The sequence below is a fragment of the Martes martes genome (assembly GCF_963455335.1).
Source record: "Martes martes genome assembly, chromosome: 7".
NCBI classification, from domain to species: Eukaryota; Metazoa; Chordata; class Mammalia; order Carnivora; family Mustelidae; genus Martes; species Martes martes.
Window position 1 is genome coordinate 17115469 of NC_137894.1, and position 15064 is coordinate 17130532.

At 34.4% G+C, this 15064-nt stretch overlaps 1 protein-coding gene across 10 annotated transcripts in view; it reads left to right on the forward strand.

Moving 5' to 3' along the window:
* MEF2A (myocyte enhancer factor 2A) overlaps nt 1–15064 on the forward strand; it is a 155294-nt gene that overhangs the window by 26118 nt on the left and 114112 nt on the right. For all 10 annotated transcript variants that reach the window (XM_080809524.1, XM_080809528.1, XM_080809530.1 and 7 more), the window contains exon 2: nt 4877–4962. The gene's annotated coding sequence lies outside the window, so the exon portion shown is untranslated. The remainder of the gene's footprint in view (nt 1–4876; nt 4963–15064) is intronic.

Consider the following 15064-nt stretch of genomic DNA (forward strand, 5'->3'; position numbering starts at 1 on the left):
CTTTTTGGTTGGAACTTGCACATCCCCCAGTTTTATGTAATCTCGGAATTTTTGAGCCTGCTTGGTCATTATTCTTTGCCTGGCTTTGTAGAGTTTCACTTTACTAATACACAGCTTTATATTGAAGAAACTGCATTATCAAGTATCTGATAGCATTTAGCCACATTGTGGCTTTTGAGAGCTTGAATTGTGGTTAGTTTGAATTTAAATATGCTGTAAGTTTAAAACTCACTGAATGTCAGGAACTTATTATAGGAAAAAAAGAATGCAAATACCTGTTTTTTATATCAGTTATATCCTGAAATGGTAATATTTTGAGCATATTGGGTTAAGTGAATTATGTTAAAATTAGTTTTATCTGCTTCGTTTTCCTTTAAAATGTGTTCATGTTGTTTCTTTTGGGCAGAATTGCTCTAGAAACCTCTACAGATTTCAGGAATGCTTTCTCTTGAGCTCCATCTTCTCTACTCCTCTAATCTACAAATCCCCACTACTTCAGCCTCCCTAAATTTCAGTGTGTGTCTCTTTTACTCACTGAGTCCCATCATATTCTGCTTGGCTTCCCATTCCTGCATTGCCCTCTGGACTCTGGATACGGAGTATGTAGGGGACACTTTCATTTTTTCAGGTATCATAGTGCTCAGCTGCTTGGTGTCCAGTGTTTTAAAATTACAGCTTTATATATCTGATCAGTTTTCTAGTTGAGTTCATTGGGAGAGCATGTCTCCTGCTAAGTTACTACATCATGGTTGGTACCAAAAATCTTTTTAAGGCATGAGTAGTTTGATGCCCAGGTGTGAAAACTGACTCTCCCTTGAATTAAAAACACTTTTGCTGGTAAACCTATGTTTTGATTACAAAATGAAATTAATATTTGAGCAAATATGCACCATTTATTGTGTTTATAGACTTATTTTTGGTTATTGCCTGTTTAATTTCCCCCTTAATCTGGATTGATTTTAAAAGCTGTTTTCATATACAAACCTCTTTTCTTTCACACTGCATTGTACTCAGGGCAGAGGTATCCAGTGAAATTTGGTAAGTTCAAACATAAAGCAGAAATTTTCTTCATAATTATGTTGAGTTTTTTTAATCAAGACTTAAGGAGATGCTTAGAATTTTAGGCCCTTAAGACTTGATACTGGTAATGTTAATACCATGTTAGGAGCACTTTGTTTCATTTTGCTTTCTAATTTATTGGCATTCACTGATTAAGCACATAATTAACAAGCTAGTATATAGCAAGAGAAGGCATTAGGGAGTGGATTTTCTTGGGTCATTCAGGTCTTCAGTTATCATCAGTAATTGTATTAAGTGTTATCTATTTGCTTTGTAAAATGTAGTTGAGATATTTGAAAAGAGGAGTTTGAATCAGTCATTTCATTTAACCCTTATTAATATGGAAAATTGGAAGTTGATAGTAACTTGTGTCACAATATAAACTGTGATATTTGACATTTAACTATTACTGGAATGATAGTGTCTACACAGTTTGCATTTGTTTCAGAGTACTTTAAAAGATGTATCCATGTGATTTTTGTGATATTGTCTTGTGTAATTTCTAGCTCTGGTAATTATCATATAGAAACTTAAAACTTATTTTAAAAGTTATTGAGAAGTTGTCAGTGTTTATCATTTTTGTTCACAGCCCGCACTCGCTCACCTGTTGTCAGGGTATCTGTCATATATAGGTATTAATATACTGAAGCTGCTCAAATGTATCAGTCCTCTGAGATTTGCTTTTCTGTCTTTTGAATCCATTGCTTTAGTATGCGTTCAGTTTTTCACATATTTAAATAATTTAACAAAAGCATGAACTGGGGGCACCTGAGTGGCTCAGTTGGTTTGCCATCTGCCTTTGGCTCAGGGCTCGGGTCATGTTCTCAGAGTCCTGGGATTGAGCTCCACCAGAGTTGGGCTCCCTGCTGAGCAAGGAGTCTGCTTCGTCCTCTCCTTCTCCCTCTCCCCCTGCTCGTGCTCACTCTTTCTCTCACAAATAAATATATAAAACCTTAAAAAAAAAAAAAGTGAGCTGAACTGTGGGTGTGCATAACTGTTAAAAGCATGCCGGGGTTAGACAACTTTACTGACTTTGCTATGTGACCTTGGTAGGTACCTTCTTAGTATTTCAGTTTCCTTTTGAGGATAATAGTGAGATTATTGTTGGCTTGCCTTTGTTGCTGTTCCTAACTGCATATGAAGCAGTTAGGATACTGGTTAGCATATGATAAATACTGTTGTTGCAGTTGCTGTTATTGTCATCATCTCATTAGGTCTTTCTCAAATCTTAATCCCGTATGATAGTACTTACTTCCTTGCTCTCTCTCTCTCTCTCTCTTTTTTTTTTATTAAGGACTTCATGTAACTGCTGTATATTACATATTCCTCATTCATTGTGTGATGTAGGGTTCCCCAACTAGAATGTAAGCTCCATGAGATCAGTCACAGACGTAGAGATTTATCACTAGCACCTAGAAAAGTGTCTGGAGTGTATTGGATACTCAGTAAATATTGTCTGAATGGACTATATTGAATTCTATTCCAAATAGTAACTAGATATTGGGGATATAAAAATGCACAAAGTTCTTTCTCTAAAAAAAAATATAGAAGAGGCTCATACTTAAACAAAACTAAGTATGATTTTACTCCCCCCCACCCCCACCTCCCAGAAGTGATTGTGATGGTAAGAGTATTCCTGAGGTTCCTGTCACAAAAGGTGCCATTAAACCGGGGAAGATTGTTTAAGAGATGGGGGAACACTGTTTCTAGCAGAGGTGAAAATTTGAGCAGAATTACAGAGCTTGACGTCCAGGTTAACAACAATGTAGGCTGATTAGAAATGGAAGGACTGGGTGACTCAGTTGGGTGTCTGACTTGATTTTGGCTCAGGTCATGATCTCAGGGTTCTGCAGTTGGCCCAGGTTTGATTCCACACTTGGTGTGGAGCCTGCTTAGGATTCTCTGTCTCCCTTTCCCTTTGCTAAAACCCCTCTCCCCCACCTGCTTCCATATATGCATGAAAGCTGCTCGCTCTCAAAAAAAAAAAAAAAGGTAGAGGGGGCTAGCTAGGAGATTGGTGGGGATCACAGGATCAGATTTGGGAGTAATAGCAATTGGAGATGCAGGCTGTCTAGCTCTTGGCCTGGACAGAAGCAATGAGATTTGGAGATTTAATATATGAAATTTAATGATAACTGGATATAGCACTAACATTTTAGTTTTGGTTTTATTTTGAAGGTAAGAGTATGTTTCATTATAGATTATTATAAAAGAATTTGATTTTTAAAATATTTCCTTTTAGAAATTGAGAACTATGTACAAAACACAAGTTTTCAATAACAATTCATTTATAGAACTGAAAATGAATTTTTGATGTAAGAAAATATACCAGGATGTATCACATTTGTATTTATTTATTTTTTTAAGATTTTGTTTATTTGTCAGAGAAAGAGTGAGAGAGAGAGACCACAAGAGTGTGCACATAAGCTGGGGAAGTAGCAGGCAGAGGGAAAAGTAGGCTGGCTCCCTGCTGAGCAAGGAGCTGGATATAGGACTCAATCCTAGGATCCTGGGATCATGATCTGAGCCCAAGGCAGTTGCTTAAACCAACTGAGCCAATCAGGTGCCACTCAGATTTGTGTTTAATTGGTTATTTACTATGGGTCAAATTGCTAAACTTTAATTTAAGAACCCATAAAAAAACAGCTCCACTTTGAATTACTTGATTTTAGAAGTTGGTGATGAAACTGTTTTTAAGGAGCTTTTTTTCTTTTCTGCATTTCAGTGTAATTCAATTAAAAACTGAAATTGGCTTTTTAAAGCAAGCTCTTTTTAACCTTGCAAAAAAAGCTTATTTGTGTGTGTATATATCTTAAAAGTTCAGGCTTTTAATACTTAATTCGTTAATACAAAAAGAATATTTGGCAATTTGTATTTTTCCCCTCTAGAGAAGGTGTTGATTTGAAATGGAAATAAAATTATAGTATCACAGTAATTAATATTGCTGAGTCAGATTCTAAAGACTGGTATTTCCATGGAGAAATTACCGTTTTTATTTGATATAGTAGATTTACTTGGGAGTTGGTAGAATTATCCAGTCATGCAATTCTAAATTATTGGATTAACAACAACGTAATTGGTCCTGACCAATCTGGGTGAGGAAGGTGGGGACTGAGGGGAGGGGCTTTTACCATCTTTCCTTTATACCTAAATGCCTTACTATTATTCAAAGCAAACTGATTATTCTTTATGTACTGATCCTTGGTTAGTATTCACCAGTGTTCCTTTTTTAAATATGAATTATTGACATCAGTTTTATGTTCATTTTGACAATCTTATGTTCATTATTTTCATTTCATTACTACCTTTAAAAGACAGTGAAAGCTACAAGCATACATGTTGTATTTGAATACATATTTTACGGCAATGCAGATCACTGACTCTCTGACAATTTTCTTTTATAAATGAGAACATAATACAATGAATACTTCCAATTATTTTAGCAAAGCACACATTCAGTAGGCTGTGTGTACAAGGTAAATATAAAGCATATCATGTGATCTAGAGTGTAGGAAAATGGGACCTAGGAAACCTAATTTGTGAATCTAGGGAGTATATAGAATATTACTGAACATCTAAGTAATACTTACTGAAAAAATAGGTTAGTGACATTAGAAATTCTCCGTTGGCTAACATTATGTTCTTATTAGTCAAATACCACAAATGACTTAAAAATTTATTTTCCTATTTTTCAGCAAGTATTTGTGGAGCTATCTGCCGGGCATAGTGTTGAGAGTTGGAATTTATAATGACAAACCATATTTAATTCAATTTTGGAGTTAAGAACACTTACTCATCTCATTTTTTTTTTCTTTAGGAATTGCATTTTGTGAAAAAGGAGCAAAGAAGAATTTTCTGCGAGGATCATATGAAGTGCACTTTCTTGCTGATATATCATTTCTAGTAAGATATTTTTCATTATGTTATGAAGTAAATAAACACAATGGAAATTATTTCCTTTCTTAAAATCAGAGTGTCTTGTGAGCTTGAATAGTAGTCTTTTTGGAGTTTATTTTGTGGCTTAATGTAGATTACTTAAGAGAATTTATAATGTCCATTTGAAGCGCATTCTATTGTACACTGACAGTTTCTCATATATTTTATCCGATACTGCTAAGATAATCCTAACTTTTTCATTGTTCTCACTTCATCTTCCATAACATTTACCCTTATGTAAAAAAAGAAAAAAACCTGAAGTAGTCCATATTTTCTTTGACAATAAATAGAAGAAAGTGTGGATTTGAGGACACGAGTTAGATATAAGCTGAGAAAGATGTTCAAATGAAAGATGAAGTGTACAAATATTTCTTGAAATATCTTAGGAAGGGTCAAAGAAAAAAGTTAAGCAGAGTTAAGAGATTTTTAAAAAATGTAGACTAACATTTGTAACTTGAATTTGCCTCCTTAAATCATAGGTGCATTATTTGCAAAGCTTCTGAGTAGGGTGTTTGACTTACAAACTTACAGTGGTCTAGGTTCATGGTTCCACATTGTAAGATATATAGTGCTCTTCAAAAGTTTTCATGGGGACCTGGGTGGCTCAGTGGGTTTAAAGCCTCTGCCTTTGGCTCAGGTCATGATCTCAGGGTCCTGGGATCGAGCCCCACATGGGGCTCTCTGCTCAGCAGGGAGCCTGCTTCCCCTTCTCTCTCTCTGCCTGCCTCTCTGCCTACTTGTGATCTCTGTCTGTTAAAAAAAAAAAAAAGTTTTCGTGACTGAAACTTTATCTGAATTCCTCCTTTATTCAAAGTGGAAAAGAAGTTAATTACATTAATACCAGAACATTTTGAAATAATAAAATTTTGAAAAATGTTAGTAGGGGATAGTTTTTGATGTGTTCTAACATTAATATTTTAAATAAATATTAGACCTCATTGATTGTGCCCCATGATTATCTCAGTAAGAAAAGGGAGTGGTACTTGACATTTGTTTTTTGTACTTGTTTTAAGAACAGTTTTATTTAACATAAAGTATAAAATTTTTTGAGTATTAAGTGGTATTAAAAACTTACGACTTATGAATTCTTTGTTGAGGTGCTTTATTGTGATACCAGTTTCTTTTAAAAAATTTTTTATTTTTAAATTTTTATTTCATTTTTTTGAGAGAGAGAGGGAGGGGGAGAGGAAGAGAGGGAGGGAGGGAACGGGGAAGGCCAGAGGTAGAGGGAGAGAGAGAATCTTAAGTAGGCTCCATGGCCAGTGCAGAGCCCAATGTGGGGCACTATCTCACAACCCTGAGATCATGATCTGAGCTGAAATTAAGAGTCGGACACTTAACAGACTGAGCCAGTCAGGCACCCCATGATACCAGTTTCTTATGTTTATATATTTTTCTTTTAAAACTTTGACAGAGGAAGTGCCATTTTATGGTATCTTTCAGTTTGGGGAAGTAGGAGAAAAGGCATAATTTTTTCAATTGAAGCAAAGTATCCTTCAGGCCAGAACTTGTATACACACAGGCAGGATGGGAAAAATAGAGTCTAATTCCCACTTTTATTTTTTATTTTTTTAAAGATTTTATTTATTTATTTGACAGGCAGAGATCACAAGTTGCCAGAGAGGCAGGCAGAGAGAGAGAGAGAGGGGGAAGCGGGCTCCCCACTGAGCAGAAAGCTGGATGCGGGGCTCGATCCCAAGATCCGATCATGACCTGGGCCAAAGGCAGAGGCTTTAACCCACTGAGCCACCCAGGTGCCCCTCTAATTCCCATTTTTAAATATAAACCTTGATTAGTGTTGTGTAAATCTTTGAATGTTTGTGTTTTCTTTTTATCTTATTTACATTTCTTTTGTCCACTAGCTGTTTGAAACTAAGTGATTTGAGTTCTAAAAGCACTATAGGAATTTAGCCATCTTGATGCCCATAGTTCAGAACTCTGCACCTTCTGTGAACCTCAGGGATGGCTGTGGGCATAACTTCAGCTGTTATATTTTGGGACCTGTTTAAACTTAATGAAATCCTTTATGACGCTTCTTCCACTAGGCTCTACATCTGTGGATGTGTATACAGTGTCTTATTCTTCATGGCAGGCTTCTAGGCTCTGAGACTTGTACTTGAGTTAGTAAGTACTTGCTTAGGAGTTACTCTGAGTACTTAGAGCAATGCTTTCCATTTGAATAGATTCATGTGTTGACTAAAGAGCATCAGATTAGTTTTCCCTATAATTCTGTCCTAATTTGGGGCAGGGTAGAAATTGCGGAGGCTGGTACAGATATTGGGCAAATTTTTTTTCTACCTTTTTTCCTCTCCCTTGTGTCTTGAAACTGCATTGGGCTCTTATATTTTAGGTCTGTGATCCACTTTTGAGTTAATTTTTGTTATGGTATGAGGTAAGGGATAAGATTTGTTTCTTTGCATATAAAAATCAAATTTTTCCAGAAGCAATTTTGAAAAGATTGTATTTTTCCCTGTTGAATTACCTTGGTAACTTTGTTGAAAGTCAACTGACCATTATATGTGGGTCTCTTTTTAGGACTTTTTCATTTTATTGTTCTGTATATCTATTTATGACAATATTGTACTGTTTTGATTACTGTAGCTTTGTAGTAAGTCTTAAAATCAGGTAGTGTACATCCTCTACCCTTGTTTTTCTATTTCCTAAAGTTGTTTTTGTACCCTGCATCCTTTCCATTTCTTTCTGTGTATTTTAGAATCAGCTTGTCAGTTTTTACAAAGAGGTCAATGAGATTTCAGTTGTGAATGCTTTTATCCTAGAGGCTTCACTGGGGAGAAGTGACCTGCGAAGGATGTTGAATCTTCTTGGTACCTCTCTCTAAGTTGTCTTTAGTTTTTCTTAGAGTTCTGTTTTCATCGTAAACATATTACACCTATTTTGTTATGTTGATCTCTCTTTTAATGTTTATGTTATGTTAAGTGGTAATTAAACAAAATCAGTTTTCAGTTTGTATGTGGACTTATAATTGATTTTTTTATTAGACTTTGTAATTTGTGATTCTGCCAAGCTCATTATTAGTTGTGGTAACATTTTTTAAAAAGATTTATTTATTTATTTTAGAGAGAGAGTGAGACAAAAAGAGGGCACGAGTGGGAGGGGCAGGGGGAAAGGGGGAGAGACTCTGTAGGGAGCCAGACACGGGGCTCCATCTCATCCTGAGATCACGACCTGAGCCAAAACCAAGAATTGGAGGCTTAACCAACTGCACCAACCAGGCTTCCTGTTCTAGTGATACAGTCCTTCAGATGTTCTGTGTAGACTATCGTCTTGTCTGTGAATAAAGACTCCCTTAAATTTTTTATCCTTTTATCTTTTTGCTTGCTTTATTGCACTGCCTAGTAGTCCCAGTACAATGTTGAAGTGGTAAGCTGACATTCTTGCCTTACTCCTGATGTTCGGTCAAGTACATTCAGTTTTTCACCACTAAGTATGATGTTAACTACAGATTTTTAACAGATACCCTTTGTGAGATTAAGTTCTCTTTTATTCATAGCTTGCTGAGAATTTTTTTTTCTTGTCGTGAATGAGTATTGAATTTTTATCCGTTTTTCCACACTATTGAGATGATCATGGTTTTTTTCTCTCTTACCTGTTAATGTAGTTAATTACATTGATTTTTTTTTTAATATCGAACTAAAAAGTCTTGCATTTCTGAGATAATCTTCACTTGGTCATGACTTGTTACTGTTTATATATATTGCTGGATTAATCTGCTAAAATTTAGTTAACTTTTTTTCATCTGTGCTCATAGTAGATACTGGTTTGTAGTTTTTTCCTTTTTGTAATGTTTTGTCTGCGTTTTGTATTTGGATAAGAGTGAGTTGAAAAGATATCCTCTTCTGGAAAAGTTGCCATGCATTTGGTGTTATTGCTTCTTTAACTGTTTGGTAGAATTCACTAATGAAGACCTCTGGTTTTGGAGTTTCTTTGTGGGAAGGTTTTACTTATTTATGTATTTTTAAAGATTTTATTTATTTGACATAGAGAGGGAGAAAGAATGAGTGGGGGCAGTGGCAGGTAGAGGGAGAAGCAGGCTTCCATCTGAGCAATGCACCTGATACGGGACTTGATCCCAGAACCCTGGGAGCATGACCTGAGCCAAAGGACTGAGCCACCGAGGCATCCCTTTTAGAAGGTTTTAAACTATGAACTCAGTTTCTTTGGTTTGGGCTATTCAGATTATAGTAATTCTTGAATAAGCTTCAGTTGTTTGTGTCTTTCAAGTGAATTTGTCCATTTCAGGTGAATTGCCTTATTTATAAGCATAAGGTTGCATATTATAATCCCTTACTCTTTTTAATGGTTGAAGGATTTATAGTGATATCCACTCCTTTGTTCTGGTATTAGAGATTTTCCTTCTTTTTCTAAAAGAGCAATTATTAGCTAAAATTTTCCTTTTTCTGCATTTTACAAAGTTTTGTGTTCAGTTACATAGAGTTCAAAGAATTCTTAAATTCCTTTGTGATTTTTTTGGGTCTACTTAATTGTCAATTATTTGGTTAATTTTTTAGATATGTTTCTCTCTTAAGATTTTATGTATTTGACAGAGTGTACACAGGCAGGGGGAGAGGGAGAAGTAAGCTCTCCGCAGAGCAGAGAGCCTGTCCTGAGGCATGATCCCAGGATCCTGGGATCTTGACCTGAGCCAAAGGCAGATAGATGCTTGACCAACTGAACCACCCAGACGCCATTTCTTTGTTTTTAATTTAATTATGTTGTGGTCCAAGAACATATTTTATGTATTATAAAGTGCAGAATGTTTTCTGTGTTAGTGAATGTTTTGTGTGCACTTAAGAAGAATGTGTATTGTGCTCTTGCAGAGTAGAACTTTCTAAAAATGTTAATTGGGTCGAATTGGTTGATAGTTTTTTTCAAAATTTATCCCTCTATTTTCTGTTTCTTTTCAGTAATTGCTGAGAGAGGAGTAAGAAATCTTCAGCTTTAATTGTGGACTTGTCTGTTTTTCCTTTCACTTCTTGGTTCATGTATTTTGAAGCTCTAATATTAGTTGCATGCATACTTAATTTTTTTCTATATTCTTGATGAATTCTGTATCTTGATGTCCCTCTTTGTCTTTTGTAATATGTTGTGAAATCTTTTCTGAAATAGCTTGCATAGTTTCTGATAGAAAGACTGCTGTTTTTCTTATTCTGCCACCACTAATTTTTCTGTTTTGTTGACTGGTCTAAGACTTTTTCAATGATTGTGCTTTAGTCATTTGATTATGATGTGCCTTAGTATGGTTTTCTTTGAGAAAATCCTTCTTAGGTTTTCTTGAGTTTTTGTCCCCCCCAATTTGGCAAAATATTGGCACTGTTTCTTCAAATATCACACCTCAGGGTTGGGTTTTTTGTTTGTTTTTTGAAGTGGAGGAGAGAATTTCATACATTTGATATTGTCTCAGCACTTGTACTTTGTATTTTTTTTCTCTTTTTTCTTTTTGGATCGTTGATATTGCCATGTTTCTAGGTTCACTGATCTTTTTTTTTCCCTGCAATATATCATCTGTTCTTAATCTCATTTATTGTGTTTATTTCTGATAATTATTTTTTATCTGTAGAAGTTTTATTTCTTCCATTTCTCTTCTCATCATGTTACTGTTTTTCTTTACCTGTTTTAACATTTAAACTTATTTATAATCATTGTTTTAATGCCCTTGTCTGTTAATTCCTTTAACTTTATCATTCCTGAGTTTCTTTATACTGACTGACTTTTCTTCTCCATATGGGGCCCATTTCCTGTTTCTTTTCATTCTCTATAATTTTTGTTTGGATGCTGGACATTGTGGTGTTGAGATTGTTGAGCAAAGAAATTTTTTGCATTGTTTTACATAGTGGAGAACTTTGTTTTTGTATTCATGTAAGTTACTTGGCATCAGCTGAATCACTCTGAGGTGTTTTTGTTTGTTTTTAAAGCTTTGTTGGTATTGGTCCAGAACATTCTTTATAGGGTTAATTTAGTTGCCCATTAAGGTTATATCTTTCTCAGTGTTACAATCTGTGCCCATTTGGTGCTCATTCTCAATGTTACTCTTAACCAATATTATAAAATTTTCATTAGTTCATCCATTTTCGTTTTGTGTTTTGAAGGAAATTTTGTGGCTCAGGAATAACTTTGGTATTCTTGCAAGAAAAGATCAAAGCAGAAGGATTTTCTTTACTCATAACTCATAAACCTGTAATAATTACTTTCATGAAATAATGCCACAAGGATAAACAAAAGAAATAAAGAGCCTGAAAGAGGGCCAGTGTGTTATGTACATGGATGTATGCTTTTTGACAACATTGGCACTATAGAGTAGAAGGAAAAGAACTATTTAACAGATGATACTAGAACAACTGGTGATCCATACAGAAAAAAATTACTCATCTTCCATACCATTGCAAAAATCAAGTTAAGATTGATTTGTACATCTCAGTGTGAAAGGCTAAACTTTAAAAGTTTAGAGGCTAGTATAGGGAGAATATGTTCATGATCTTCTGGCAGGCAAAGTTTTTTTTTTTTAAAGATTTTATTTATTTATTTGACAGAGATCACAAGTAGGCAGAGAGGCAGAGAGAGAGGGGGAAGCAGGCTCCCTGTTGAGCAGAGAGTACGATGCGGGGCTCCATCCCAGGACCCTGAGATCACGTCCTGAGCTGAAGACAGAGGCTCTAACCCACTGAGCCACCCAGGCGCCACAGGCAAAGATTTCTTTAAAAGAAGTAAAAATTACTAATATAAATAAAACAGTTGATACATTTTATTACCTTACAATTAAGAAATTTTATTCTTGCCAAATTACCAGTAGGAGAATAGTGAGGCAAACCAGAGTGGAAGAACATATTTGCAATACATGTAACAGACAAAAAGCATGTATCAGAATATTCAAAGCACTTTTTACAAATCAGTATGACAGAGACAATAGAAAAATGACAAGAGTCATGAAAAGACCCTTCATAAAAGAAATCCAGATATGCAAGAAACATGTGTTTAACCTCATTAGTAATATGAGAAATATAAATTAAAACTGAAGGGACTTCATCATAAACCACTGGAGTGGCTAAAATTAAAAAAGAAACAGTACAGGTTTTGGAGAGGATGTTAAGTTATGGAAACTCATTAAACATTGCTGGTGGGAATGTATATTATTACAACCAGTTTAGGAAACACTTTAATATTTGCATACCCTCTGACCCAGTAATTTCTTTCTAGGGGTATATCCCTGAGAGTAATGTGTGAGCATGTACACTAAGAGATGTGTTAATAACCTGGAGGCAGGGGCATTTATAATAGCTTCAAACTCATTACATTGTTCATCAGCAGTTGACTGAATAAATAAAATAGTGATCTATTCATATAACACAATACTTTTCAAAAATAAAAGTGAATGAAGTACAGCTACATGCTGCACAGGTGAAATTTGCAAATACGTTTCTCAAAAGAAGCCAGGAACAAAGAATTCATAGTTTGTGATTCCATTTATGTAAAATAAAATCAAAACACACAAAAATATAGCAAGTAAATATATATATTTATGTTTATGAACAATTATATGTTAACACCAAAAATGCCAATTCCTAATTCCATTGAATGCCTGCCCACATTTCTAAACTCCTTTCCACATTCATTAAGAAATTCTCTGATTCTGAGTATAGTGGTATACTTTATAAATCATATTCATCTTTATAAATAAAGATAAAACAGCATTTATGTACAGGTTTGATTCAGGTGATGGAAGATTTAAAGTTTTTAATATAGCTAGTATTTGAAAAATAGCATAGAGAATTGGTATGGTTTCTAGTAATGATAATTCATCTCTATACAAGATATAATTATTGGCAAAGCAGTTTTTCCAGAAATCATTATGACAGCCCAAAAAGTATTTGGAATATCTGCATTTTACAAATGAAGGGAATGTTAATATGGAGAATAAGTTGGTGGTGATTGAAAGACTAGAACCTCATTTTCATTCCCTCACCTTTCCTTAACTGTGTCCTTTATTTCTCTTGCGTGTCCTGTTTGAAGACAGGACATTGCTCTTATGTGGGTGTAATTAATCTGGGAATGACTGGTTATGTGTGGATGGGCTTTAATCTTAATAAGGGCAGTTTACAAAGTCTCCTTTCTAATAGTGATTTTAATAATATTGTGCCTAATTGTAAGGAGCTGAGGATGCCTTCTGGTATTCTCATAATTTTCTGTAAGAGTTTGAGCTATATTCTTGCTCCACTTTGTAGAATTGAGTGAGGTAGTAAGGAAGTGAGTCACTGAAAATCATATGACAATTCATTGGTATATCTAGAAGTAAAACAAATTTTATAGACTGGTCATTCTGATAAAATTTTTTGAAGTTACAGTATCTTTTTTAGTTAGTATTTGGATTATTTATCTTGATTAATAATTTTATATAATTTTAAAATAATAGTATTTCTTGCTTTAAGGAAGCACAGTCTCACAATTTAGAAAATCTTTAATGCCCTGTACAATGAAATGAAGAGAGTGATACTAATTAAAAAAATTACTTCCAGTTTCCATCACTTAATTTCTGTAGCGAATTTAAGATGCTTAAGTGACCAGTATTTGTAATCAATACACAATTTTTAGCACTTCATTACATGTTGTGTAAAACAAGGTCTGTATTTCTCTAATAGGAATAGAGTCTACTGGGAATAGACTCTTAACATTTTATTCCTAAGCTTCTCAAATTTTTTTTAGCATTTTGCTTTAAAATGTCTCTCATCCAAAAGCATAGGGTCAAAGCATATGAAAATATATAACCTGTTATTAACCAAAGAAATCCAAATTAAGATAGATGCCATATTTAAACCACTCTTAAGATTTTTACATGACTTCTCTCCTCCCCCAACCTATTTATTATTTATTCTGTTGATGATTTTATCTAAAACATTCTAAATAAACACATAGTAAGAAGTGATACTGTGGTGTTATGATTTCAGGTAGGGGCACCAATATCCTATATTTTAGTTGTCTTAACTTTCTAACAAGTAGTGAGTTATTTGGAGGTGTCACAGCCAGGCCACAGCTAGTTTTTACAAAGCCAGTAAAAGGCTTGTCTCCCAATTTTTGGTGGATGCTGCCTCATGTGAGCATTCAGTGCTTAGAAGGTGGAGAACAAGTTGGATTTCAGTCCCCATTTGCTCTGTCTTGGCCACTCACTCGTGTGCAACCTCTGCATTGTTCACTCAAGTGGCCTTGAGTCATAATGATTTCTTGCCTTTCTTTTGATAGGTTTGTAGCATTAGAATTTGCAGGTCAGAATATGTCCTAATACCCACAGAATTCTTCAAACAGTTCCTTTTCTAGTTGGTCAGGGATTATTTTCTCAATGTGGTCTGTACTTTTGTTGATCTTATTTCTTCAATGAGGTGTTAGTGTTTTGAATTTTACCTAAAATTTATAACAATATAAATCAGAACTTTATAAAATTAAGTGTTAATGTTTGTAGGTTACATTCTGCCTTTATGAAAGTTACATACTACAACATAGCTGCATTTTCAAGTGATGACCATGAATGTATTAGCTCTATATTTGAATTAAGTTTGTTTTCCTTGTTGAATCATTTCTTTAAATAGTGACTAATGGTCGTTACTGCGTTCATACAACATATCATTGTATTTTTAAAATGTGTAATTAGATAAAACATGTACAATTTTGGCTGAAATGGAATGCTTTAGTCATTTTCCATAAAACAGTAGTTTAATGATAGTCTTAAATTAATTTAGAATTTGAATTTTTGCCTGGATTTAATTGTTTGTAAGCCATATGAAAACATCCTATTTTAAAGGGAACAAAGGAGAATGTTCTTTCAGTAAAAGTAACTGAAAGAGATAATTCCATAAAGTCAAAAACCTCTGGTTGTATTAAAAATTAACAGTAAAGTGATTTCCCCCAAGGTTGTCGGACAAACTTATTGTATAGTATGAGTGATTTTTTGTTTGTATATTTTGTAAGGGAATATATATAGGGCATTTGTGTGTGTGTATGTGTGTGCATGTGTAATATAGTTGCATTGGTCAATACTGACATTGGGATTAAAATTATTTGACAG